Raw genomic sequence first — 13,315 nt, 5'->3', positions numbered from 1 at the left:
ATCATATATTAGAACTTATCCGGGAAGCTTATTTAATCTAAATCTCTTTTTGAAAAATATAGACAGACGTGGGTTTTAGAGATGGTGGAAAATTTAATTTGACCCGAGGCAAACGTCTGAAACGAATCATTTCCTGAGATGGCTTTTAGAGTTTGATCCTGTGTTTTTCCTTGATGAATTTATCTATTTATGGAAATCAGGTCAGTGAGACTGTGTGGGTTATAGGCAATGTGATTTCATTGCACCTCAGGCCCAACTATATATCAGGGTAGAATCTTCTTCACTGAGGAAATGGGCTGTCAGCAACGAGATGCTGAAGGGATCAAATCAAAACCAGATACAGAAAACTAGCTCCATGGCTGGCCAGTTGGGTACATCATTACCTGAGAAGATATACTTACATTGCCCTCAAATTCTGGGCTTTGAAGAATAACCTGGATGAAGTAACAGTGAAGAGAACTACAGAGACCTGTCTGGGTATGACTAGACTCATTCATCTGGGTTCTCTCTGGAAAGTCCCAGCTGGCCAAATGGAGTGCATGTTTCCAGTTCCTCAAGATGACTGTCCAGGGCTGACCCACAGAGCTGCTTCCCCAGGGGTGCAGACCACCTCTTAAGGGTTCACTTCTTTGACTAGATGTCTTGCCTTCCAATGGACGCATTATGTCTCTTATCTCCTCCTATCCCGATGAGAGACTGGGCATGTTCGGGTGGCCACAGATGTGTTTTCTTGCCGTTCAAGGCTGCTGACTCCTTCTATGTGGAACCCTCTGTCTTCTTATTACAAATTTTTACTACCTACTTGGCCTTTCTCCTACTTCCAAACTCACGTTTCCTGAGCTGGATCATTAAGGAAGTGGGTCACAATGTGGACAATTCAGATTCATAGGGAATAGACAAGAAGGCAGGGATTTTCCAGTTCCAGAAGAGGGTTAGGTATCACTCCTTTTGGTGGTCTGTTGGGCTGAATGAAGACATTTTAAACGGAAAGTTTGGTCCTTCCGTCTGAACACGTCTTGAGTTTCTCTTGCTACTTGTGTGAGTTACTTTGATGGTTGCTGAGATAAAATGGCAAATTAAGGAAGGAAATGGCTATTGTAGCTCACAGGTCCAGGGGATGCAGTCCCTCGTGTCTGGGAGAAGATGTTGGCAGGAGGCAGCTGGTCACGCTGTGCCCACAGTCAGGAAGCAGAGTGGCACATCCTGCTCCTCAGCTGACCTTCTCTCTTTCATGTTGTCCAAGACCCCAGCTCAAGGAATGGCACCTGACCAATTTAGGCTTGGTCTTTCTACCTCAACTAACCTAATCTCAAAAATCCCTCATAGACTTGTTGGCATGGCCAGTCTAACTCCCATCAAATGGACTAACCATCATGCAACCCTATTGGTGAAATTATTAAGGCCACTCCATGTAGTTAAAAGGGAGGTTTATTTTGTGGGGTAACTTACAAGTGAAGGGATAGGTAACAGGGTCTGGGAAAGTTGTAGTGCAGCCTGGCGGTGTTCTCTGGAGAACTCTGCTCGGTCTACCTCCAGTGTCCAGGGTCCAGGAACCAAGAGAGCCCACGCATCCAGATCTTGGGTCTTCAGCATCCTCTCTCAGCCCCGCCTTGTAGGCGTGACAATTACCGAAGCCTCAGTGGGGGTTGGAACTTCCAGGTCAAAGCTGGAATGGCTACCTACTACACAACCCCAACTTAGTCAAGATCAGAACATCTAACCAAGGGCTCACCATATGGAATCAAACCCAGCAAATTTACTTCCAAACTGCTACTGGCTGAATAGTGATGCCTTCCCAGCCATAGGTTGGAACTCCACACACCCTGTGATAATATTAACATGGTAATTAGCTTTATCTTACTGTGACAAGTACTAAGAGACCTTAAAAAAAAGTCTTAGTCCATGATCCTTTGACTCATTGCCAAGTTCGTGTTGCACTGGAGACTTGTAACAGAGAAGGCTTATAGAGCAGAATAGCTCGCCTCACAGCAGGCAAAGGAGAGAGATTCAGAGGAAGGGGCTGGAGACAGTACATGTTGTTCGAAGGTACGTATCCTAGTGACCTGCTTCCTCCATCTGGGCCTCACACCTCTCTGAGTACCGCTAGCTGGGGACTAAAACTGATGGGGAGCATTTCTTGCTCCAACCACCACATGAAGGGATTATATCAGGTGTTCCTCCCTATGCATGAGATAAGTACCTTTACAAAAGGGTTAACACGTGTATCCTTAGCCCTTCCACGACATCAGCCTAGAGCCACGAGGCATCTACAAGGCAAAGACCTTCATCAGACAGTGAATCTGCTGACTCTGTGATCGTGGACTTTCTAGACCCCAGAATTGTAAGACAGAAATTTCTATTATTTATGAATTACCTAGGCTAGGACATTTTGCTGGAGGGGTAGCAATGGACTGAGATATTTCTCCTACCTTTCATTTTTGCAAATAGCCCAGTAAAGATTGAGGCCTTAGTGCAAGCAACTGTGTATATTTGCATTGTGACAATTCAAATGGAAAAATCAACTTCCAGAACGGAGACTCTTCGAATCTTTGAATTACGATGAGCAGTTAGAAGATGTCTTAAATATCATCCTTTTAAACTCAATTATATTATAGATTAAGGGAAAAAAAGTAGTCTGACTAAGAGATCTTTTCTAGATGACATATTTTTCATGTCAAGACATAGTTTCATATCTTTATGATTTAAAGAAGTTATTCCTTCTGCGAATCATCTCTGCCTGATGAAGGGACCAAAAAAAAGTATAAAACAAGACAGCCGATTTAACCATGACCATAGAGCTGAGAAAAAGAAAGAACTCTGACAAGAAACCATGTCCCCTGCACTCCTCACTCAGAACTCTTGTGATTAGCTGATCATGAAAGTAAATTAAGTCTAGTTGAGAATTAGAATGTTGGTCCCAGAACTCTGAGGTAAACTAGGTTCTAGTGTTATTCCTACCATCTAATGGTATCAATCTCTATAGTAATTACCCTAATTTCTTTAGAGAGTAGAATAATGGTCTCATGTTGAAGGGCTGAAGCCTATCGAGGATCTTCTGAGAAAAGTATACGCACCCATGCACAATCTCAAGTAAGACAAGTCACCAGCTTGGGGACAGAACCCTAGGCTAATGCTCTAAACATTAAGACCAACTAGGAAGGTGTCTTTTATTTCCTGAGCGTTTGCTGTGTTCTGGCATTATTCACAGAACTTTACACGGTATGATGTTCATACTGAGTGCCAACTTGACAGACTCTAGTGTCATCTAGGAGACAAACCTGTGCGTGTTTGCGAGGGAGCTGGTAGATTGGGCTAACCGAGATGAGAAGACCCACGCTAAATGGAGCTAGCTCCATTCTCGATGGACTGTAAAGGAGACAGTGAGCTGAGCACCAGCATTCACTTTTCTCCCTCTGGTTCCTGACTGTGGATGCCATGTGACCAACGGCCTCACATTCCATCTGCTGTGCCTTTCCTCATCATGCTGGACCATCTATGGGAACGGTGAGTGCAAATAAACCCTTCCTTCCTACAGGTGCCGTTGTCATGGCAACTAGACAATTAACTAGTGCACATGAACTACATGATTTAATTCCCGCCAAGCCACTTGTGTTAGCATTTATTTTGATCTCTAGTCCGCAGAGTAGAGATTAATGCACTGTCTGTGGTTTATTTAACAACTACTTGATAAACAGTGACTGATGCTGGGCATGGTGCTTGGTGCTGAGGATACAGAAGTGCCCCAAACTGGCCTAGTTCTAGCTTTTCTCAATCTCAGACTCCAGTGGGGGGGAAAATAAAGGTATCACGTGTGTTCTCAGGAATGTGTCATGAAGGAAGCAGACAAGGGGTGGTATGTTGGGCACTGATCACCACATGAACATGTAGAGTAGTTGGAAGAACCTAAAGAAGGAAGTCAAGCGTGGACCTCCAAAGAGGTGAGGGGGAGTCACAGCATGAGAAGGTGTGGAAGATGCGCGCCATAGCATACAGCGCATGGGAGTTAAATCATCCACTTGTGGCTAATGCCGTAGGGCACAGTCTGAATCCAAACAGACTCCTTTGCCCCCAAAGTCTAACTACCCCAGTCACCACAGTTCAGTTCTCTATAGCACAATGACTCTGGTGACATGGGGTGCTGTCCTTTCCTGGTCTTCATGGAGGGGCCTGTGAAGTGCCCCTCTCTACAGTACCAAACTGTGGTGAGGGACCCCAATTCCCCATTTTCAATGTGCCATACTGTATTTCTCTCTTGCACTGTTTTCTGCTCGAGAACCCACCCGTCATCCAATTCCCAAAACCCTGGTCTTAAGCTTACCATTTATGTCTGGGGTGGGGTGTGGGTGGGGCTCTAGGTAGAAGCACAGGGAATCTTGGGTAATCACTGAGTCATTCATATTTGTATTCAGCCTCATTCTAAACATTGGGAGATTATGAATCAAATTTGGTGCCTCAATTATTTGAGGAAAAAAAAAACAACAACACAACACAACAAACCTTGAATTTCTATTTTTAAAATTTACCTACATGTCTTTAGAGCTCATCATTGTTCTGACATCTACAAAGCCCTGCCTCGAATGACCAGACCTTTAGTTCATCTTTCCAGAGAGGTAGCTCCGTGACAGGTGGGATGGGCTGCTAGACCTGGGGCTGGCCTCCTGCCCAGAGAGCAAGGTTAGGTAATCAGGTTAGCACCTACTAGTCATCAAGTCAATGTACCTGATGCCACTGTGGGAAGAAGAGATGCCAAACATGACAAGCAGAAGCACAGTGCTAATTCCAAGGTCTGTTTGAGACACAGGGCTCTAGAAATAATGGTTGAAAGGCAACCATGTCTGGAATTGGCAGGTTAAGAAGCCCTGTTCTAAAAGCTTCTTGGGAGATGTCAACAATCAACGGAAATAAATAGGTAAAGTTTATGACAATAAAATGTGCTTGACGGTGTGCTTTTGAGTGAGCACAGCGAGGTGCTGAAGTGGACAAGATGTGACTGTGGGTTTTGGCCCAGGCCATCTAGAACAGCTGATTGGGTCAGGCGGAGAGCGAGCATCCATCCATCCGTGCGTTCACATAAACGTGTTTGGAATGCAGAGCGTTCCCAACAAATGACTTTCACCAACCTTCACTTCTGGACACGATGGAATTAATTTTTGAGTCAGGGAAGTGAGATGGTCTGGGGCGCTGATATTTTCATTCGAAAGCAAGTGGGAAGACAAAAGGAACCAGACTCCTTGGCTAGCGGAGCATGAGTGACCTCCCAAGTAAGGAATTCCAACCGGAGCTTTCGACTTCAGAAGGGAATGAAGCTGGGGAAGCTTTGCATAATAGAAACTTAATGGGGACAAACACTTGGGGATGACAACAAAAGCCCCCCAAGATCCTATGAATGCACCCTTCCTTATTACACTTACCATTTTCAAGGGCCCTGATGTGCCTCCAGTACTTTTTAATTTTTAAAGCAGGGGAACATTACTGCTAATTGCTTTTATCATCCTTTCTTTTTTTCTTTTCTTTCTTTCTTTCTTTCTTTCTTCTTCTTTTTTTTTTTTTTTTAACACAGAGCTGGCATGCCAGCACATGCTTGAATGCTCTCACAGTTACATATAAACTTTAGAAAGAGGCCCCTCTTCCCCTTCCCTGACTCATACTCCATGCATCATATAACTGAGTTGGGAAAGGCTGGGAAGAATAAGCGTGGTAACTGGAGCTATTTTGTTAGATGGTGGGAATCATAGAGCAAGGGATGGAGTAAGGCGAGCATGCCAGGTTGGGGATGCAGTGTGCGGTGAGGATGGGTCCTGCAGGGCAATGAGAGAATTTGTCTTGACTTTTTGTTCCTCGGAACACTTTGCATAACAGATCCCATGTCTTTTTGAAGATGCAAGAGCCCTGAAAAACCTTCACTGAAGAGTCAGAGGTTCTAAAACCCAGTGCAAAGGTATACAGAAAGGGCAGGCTGAGGGCTGCTGCCATAGCCTGGTTTGGACCACAGAATCCCTTTGAGAATCTAATAAAGATTGCCAGCATTTTCTGCTGAGAAACAAACTCCATAAGTATTTCCGGGCCCATGTCAAAGGTCTCATGCATGCAATGGAGAGTTTGATGAACTTTCTGCTTTGTGACTACAGGTTATTGGCTGACCATTAAATAGCATTCAGCCATCCTAACTGTTAGATCCATCTGACTTTCTATTTACTAGCCAACCAAGCCGGACAAGCATAGGATGTTTATTGGCTACAGTTTCTTGATATATGGAACAGGTATAATATTGGTACCGATTCCTAGGTTATCATGAGAGTAATCGTTTATGGAACACAGAGCACACATGGGAAGGACAGCATCAGGTTACCACTGCTGTTTAGTTAGCACACTTCATCACTGACCTGCCCCCCACCCCCCCAGCCTCCAGCACGCTCCCAAGTCTCTGGCTGCCTGTGCGTGGGTGGCTACTGCAGAGCAGGTCTCCTGACTGTCTTCCTAGTCTTTTGCCTTTTCTCCTGTTCCAGCCCAAATCAATTTTGTTTCCTGGCCACTCTCCTTCCCTTTAGGGTCTCTCCACGTCACGCAAAAGGCAGCAGCCTGTGTTCCCATGTCTTAATGAATCTGCTGCGCAGAAATCCATTAGGAGGAAGTGCTAGGAAAACAAGATTGCGTGGCTGGGGAGTGCTTCCTTGCTGTGTGGCCCAGATCAAAGGGCAGCGGGGACAAGTGGAAATACCAGGTCTACAGGAATGACTCGCAACCCATGTCGTTAATTCATTTTCTCTTTAACAGGAGGGGAAGAGGTGGCTTTTTATTTCTACATAAATTGTATTTTAAAAATTTAGACTTTCAGTTTGAAATGTTGTTTTTGGTATCAAGTTGCTCTGGTTGGTTTACTTCAAACTATTACATACCCACACACACCCACTCTTCTTCATTTTTTATTCATTTTTGTTTCTTTGAATCAGGATCCTACTGTGTAGTCTAGGCTTGCCTTCAACTTACAATCCTCCTGCCTCGGTGTCCACGACCCCTCACGTGGGCTGTAGTGATAGGTGAGTTGCCACCATGGGCAGCCTGCTGGAAACGTCTAGCTAGTTTCTCTGTACCCGAATCCACTGCAATCATATTTGTGTCGAGGACCAGAAGTGAAGAGGTGGGATGCCGGAAGCTCTGAGCAGAGGAGACCGTTGCCCCCACCCTGGTCGTGGCTCTAGCTGTCCACCTGGTAAGTTTTGTGACAGCTTAGAAACCAAGTCTGCAATGTTGTTCAGCAACGCGGGACATCTCTAAACTTCTAACCCGGGCAAGGTTAGATCTGGAGAATGATAACTCCTCTGGTGCTTTTTTTTGTGTGTGTGTGTGCCAATCCGACTCCTACCCTCTTAGACTTGAAAGTAGGGCTTTAAGGTGCTTTGCCACAGAAACCAGAAAGCAATCTTTAAATAGGCCCTAAACAGCAAAAGCTTGCATTCTCATTAGCCTAAGTACTGAGTTTAACTTCGCCCACACAAGAATGATATGATTAGAGGCAAGAGAACGGGTTTTTGGCTTTCTGATGCTCCGCCTCGCCGGTAGTCATTGTCTTCTATGTCCTTTCCACACTGGCTGGGCAGAGAGAGGTTCAAGGCAGTGCCAGTGATGACCCTAGCCCCCAAGTCTTCCTCTGGGATGGGGGTCATGTGAAGGTCCCCTAAAGGGCTGCCATCAGGGGACAGAAAGTGAGGCCGCTTTGCAATGGAAAGTAAATACTTTTAAAGGAGTCGTTTCGGTCATTCTGTTCTGTTTTTAGACAGACGTGGGTTCAAAATTCTCCTGTACTGTGTTCTAACTGAGGCTGGGGCTGGAAAAATTACTGCCAGCTCTATTACCACGGTTTCCTTCTCTGCAGCTGGAGACACAGAGTCACATATATATATTTGCACACACATACACACACACACATTTACACAAACACCCCTCCCTGCCAAACACACACAGAGTGTGTGTGTGTAGCATGTCACACTTATTTTCTGGTCTTCAGACAAAGCAGGGTCTTGAACAGTGGTAAGTTCTCCTGGAAGATGAGAATTTGTCTTTTGCAAAATGGTTTAACGTTTAGAGCCAGCAGAGATTGTAGGTTTGGGAACGAGAGAGGGTGTGTTGGGGGGGGTGGGGAAGGCTGATGTTTATGGGCTTTGGAGATAATGAACGCAGGTGACCGGCTGACATACCGATCATCCACTTCGTACTAACTGCAGCTGGTTGTCTTTGACAGTTTGTCTGAACCGAATGCCGTGAAGAGACATATCGACGTAACAAATTTGTATTGATGCCTACTCTGTTCTAGACACTGTTGTGTTCTGCAGATGCAAAGGTCGGAGAGGCCAAAATGCCATTGCCAGATAGCCTAGGACATTTCTCAGGATGCAAAGGTTCTCAGTGATGCCAGGTTCCAGGAGAATTCTTAATATTTTTTGTTTTCTGTTTCGGCAATACATTTTAATGGTCATTTTGTTATAAATTATAACTTATTTATTAATTATATAATTGTTATAATTATATATAATGTATTTTATATAATTATAAAAAAGTGTTCTATGGAAATAACCTCAATGAATGACTTATTCAAAGATTCGGGATTTTTTTTTTTTTAGCTTGATGACTAACAGTGTGCTTATATGTCCTCATATTCCTCTGAAATTTCCTCTTATCCAGGGTCCAAATATTAGACTTGAAAAACACTGGCAGCAGAGTCTAAACTTTTGTCCTCTTGAACTCTAAACTTGGCTTGTCTTCTTCCCCAGGACACTCACTGGAACCCAGCAGGCCTTAGAAATTTACTCGGAGACAATGTGCCTCGGCCGCCTGGGCTCAAAGGTCTTCCAGCTTGAACAGTTTCTACCTCCTTTGCTTTCTTTCTCACTGGATTGGGAACCTGAGGTGTTTTGTTTTTGTTTTGTTTTGTTTTTTTTTTTTTTTTTTTTTTGGTGACGTCTGGTTCGAAGGAGAGAGCTCTGGCTGGACATCAGATTCTGTCTTTAGAAACGGTGCTAAATGCCCATGGAATCGGTTCCCTTCTTGGGGGATGGTGCTTCCCACTGGAAACAAGGGAATGAGAATGTGGAGAACAATAATGGCAGCAGCCGGGCGGTGGTGGCACACGCCTTTAATCCCAGCACTAGCAAAGCTCGGAAATGCAGTGGCGATGCTCTCCTGGAGAGGGGGTCCCCTGAGGATACCAAGTAAGGGAGGCTGACGTTGTGTTGTAGAGGGTCGATACAGAGTGGCAGCCGCTATGCTCATTACAGTTCCTGGCCAGCTAGGGGGAGGGGCTCTAGCAGGTCCCAGCATGGCAAACATGGCTCTTACAAGCCTTGCCCTTCCCCCATTCCCCGTCCCTTGCTAAAAACCGTTAGATGACATTCCTAAAGCTAGCCGCCAAGATCTAGTCCCTTATTTGGCCACTTCCTCCTCCTGAAGTCCACTACCGAGGTCCAGCTATCAAAGTATTGAAGTCCAGCAATCAAAAGTCCCCTTTTGGCTACCCTAATTAACATGTTCAATCACAATTATACACCTCATCCTAACATGGGGTTTCCCCTTTTACATTTATAAATTGTCATTTGCCTACATGTCTGTCTCCTCTGTCTAGAGGTAGACTTTTGTTACCCGGGGACGAATATCCCTTCCTTCTCTCCCTTACCCCCTTTCCCTCTCTCTCTCATCCTCTCTTTCCTGTCTGTGTCTCTTATTCCCTTCTCTTTGTCCCTCTGGAGCAAATAAATCTCATTTGTGTTGAGAAACTTGGTCTTGGGGTGTCTTGTGCCAATACTGGTCCCTTCACTAGGGCTCCATGCTCCATCTAGACTCAGACTCCCAGTATCACCAGTAAAGAGAGGAGACCCCAACAGCAGTGCTGATCAGTACTCATAGTGTTTGGGTTCCTTATGAAGGGAGAGTTCTTGAAAATTTTGTGACCGTGCAAGGAGGAGAGAGGATGCATTTCTGTACCTCACATGTCATTGGCTAATGTAGGTCACGTGGCTGTGCCCACATTCAAAGAGGATAGGGTAGGGTAAAGAGCTATAGTGATCTCTGTGACCAAAAAGTTAATATTCTTAGTATGCTCATTTAAAAAAATATTAGAGACCACGGCACAGTTTATTATCCCAAATAGTGATCATTCTAAAACACAAAACCATCAACAGACTCGAGTTGGCTTTAGATTTGATTATATGCCCCCTTTTTTTTTTAGACCAGGAAGTCCTCCAGGAGGAGGAACGAGAAAGAATATTAGGCAATTGCTGACTGGTGGATTGCCTACAGACCTAGCAGGCAAGAGCGTCTAGCACGAGCCTGTGCACAGGAACAGAGCTGACACGGGTAGATGTGTGAACAGAAGAGCAGGGCCTTAGGGCAGACTCTGCGTACCCTGGACTGGGAAGCCATATTTAGACTTGTATTTAATATCGAGGGCACAAGTTTGGAATGAAAGATTGGGAGAGAAGGGCCAAACAAGAGTGAACGTAGAGACGTTGGTTCAGGTGCTTCGGCTTCTATGGTGGCAGGCCCTTCATGCTTGATGCTTTCTGGGCTTGTCACTATGCAGGTCAATTTATAAAATTCTGCGAGAGAGGGTGATATTTTTACTAAAACACATGATTACTTCATTACCTGTTTCATAGAGGTGGGAATATCTCTGCTTTAAAGTGTTATCTTGCTGTCTGTTGTCTTGGAGACAAGGGGTCCTGAAATAGTGGGCGGGTTTACTGCTTGCATATAATATTCTCTCCTCCCTCCCCCAGCCCTGGCTAACCTGGTACTCATGAGTTGTTGAAGATCATCCTGAACTTTTGGTCCTCCTGCTTCTGCCTCAGGAGTGCTGGGGTTCTAGGGGTGTGCTACATTGCCCAGCATACATGGTCTGGAGGATCAAATCCAGGACTTCATGAGCACTAGGTGAGCTCTCCACAAACTGTGCTACATCCCCAGCCTTGAATATAGTACTCTTAAAATGACATCACAATTCAGGCTAAAATATTGATTACCAAGTCACCAAAAACATATGTTGGGATGAAGGGGTACACACATTCAATATAGGGAATACATCTTCTCTCCCATACATACATACATACATACATACATACATACATACATACACAGAGATACATGCATACTTACACACACACACACACACACACATATGTACATTAGCTTTTCTGTGCAGCTTACAGGCTATATTTTTACAGACTTCCATTTTATATTATTATTATTTTCAAGTCAGGGTTTCTCTGTGTAGTCCTGACTGTCCTGGAACTTGCTCTGTACATAAGGCTGGCCTCAAACTCAGAGATCAGCCTGCCTTGGCCTCCTAAATGTTGGGATTGAAGGTGCGGACTAATGACCACCAGGTTCATTTTGTATTATTTTCCACAACTGCTCTTTGCATTGGTGTGTTTGGAGAACTGGCTGTTGTCTAGTTAAAGATGCAAGGAGGAGGGAACATTCCTTGAGTCTGCTATGCATCTTCTGAAATGAGTTCATTATTTAGGGACAGCAAAAATTGGAAGGGGAAAAAGACATGATAGCGTAAGAAAATTACACAGGAATATGTAAAATTTTAAAACATATTGGGAAGACAGGTGGACACTAATGTGGCCATGGAGAAGAAAACAACTCAGTGGCTCTGTCTGCTCCTGAGGTCGGGGATATGCCTCAGTAAATAAGACTGCTCACTACTTCTCAAGCAGAAGGACCCACCCGAGTCTGAATGCCCAGGACTCATGTAAAAAGCCGGCTGTGGCTGCAGGTGCCTGGAGCCCCAGGATTGTCGCATGGAGAGAAGGGGACCCCAAGAACTCTCTGGCCAGCTAGCCTGATTGAAACCAGCTTTCAGCTCAGCAACCACTGAAGGCAACGAGGCCGGGAGCAACAGGGGAACACACTGAAGTCTTGCTTTGGCTGCTGAATGTGTGTACACAGGTGTGTTCACCCGTAGATATATGTATGTACCACATTCGTAGAACACACACACACACACACACACACACACACACACACACACACACACACACACACACACACACACACACACACACACACACATGCTTCTACCCCAGTCTATACATACCATTTCACATTAGGGATCCTTTGAGAAACCATCTCCATGCCTGAGAAAGGCAAGCTACACATTAATCAGATCAAAGCTGGCCACTGTGACCTTGCCCACACTAATACGACTCTGTTGCAGAGGCAGTTATGGGTCCCACAGTGACTGTAAACTGGACTCCAGGATTGGTGAGAATGTTCTCTACAACATGCATCTGAGCTGAATATGGCCTTGACTTTAAGCCCTGGTTCTACTAAGCTGCAGAGCCACCGTTAGGTATGGAAAGCTGACCCCAATACTGACCAGAAGGAATTGGTAACATTGTAAACTGTAAATCCTGGGGTGGGGGACTTATCAAACCCGTGTTAGGGATTCTCCAAGGATGATTGGCTGATTCGAACATCTGTGGATGTGGAGAGTTAGAATGTTGCAGATCTGGAGCCACATTATCTTGGGCTATCTCTAGGCCCCTCCACAGTCAGTCATTCACTGCCTACCTTTGTGATGGACCTAACACTCTTGGGACTCAAGTCCTTTTGGAATGGAATAACAGACCGCTAGGTTCCAACATACCCAAAGCTGAGGCCTTCTCCCTCTAATTCCTCTTCAGATGAGAGCTGTGTTTTTGCGTGGATGATACTCAGGAGTGGTGGAGGAGTAAAGTCCCAACAAGAAAAGCCCCATGCTGACAGAAAGGAGAAAGCACAGCTCCCTTTCTGTTCTGTTTGCTGTTGCCAAGTTCTGATCCTGGGGGCTCCGGTCCATTTTATGTGGCCTAAGGCAGTGTGGAGGTGTACTTAAAGCATGTTACTCATGGGCTCATTTCCACAAAAGGATTTCCATCATCGGGAACCTGACTTTTCTTAGGGTGACATTGTGTGTGTGTGTGTGTGTGTGTGTGTGTGTGTGTGTGTGTGTGTGTGAGCCAGACAAGTTTTACCTGTTGGGTACACATGTATGGAAGGCCACCATATAAACAAACCAAGCCAAAGGTGTGAGGCCACAGAGTGACTCCAGATCATGGGGCTGGATGGGTCAGGGTGAGGACTGTGGGATGGGCCCTTTCTCCTGGAGCCTGAGAAGGTCTGGGATTATTGCCTGGCAACTCCTAGAGATGAATTCAGGTGATTATATAACTTGTTTCCCAGACTTTCTTGTGCAGCGTGAAGATGGCAGCTGTTCACGGTCCCTCTGCGTCCGTGGGTTTGATACCCACTGTGGCAGGGCCAGCTCGTCAGGTTG

This window comes from Peromyscus leucopus, chromosome 8a (assembly GCF_004664715.2).
Source record: "Peromyscus leucopus breed LL Stock chromosome 8a, UCI_PerLeu_2.1, whole genome shotgun sequence".
Classification (NCBI taxonomy): domain Eukaryota; kingdom Metazoa; phylum Chordata; class Mammalia; order Rodentia; family Cricetidae; genus Peromyscus; species Peromyscus leucopus.
The sequence above is the reverse complement of the archived record's forward strand: the minus strand, read 5'-3'. Positions refer to the sequence as shown.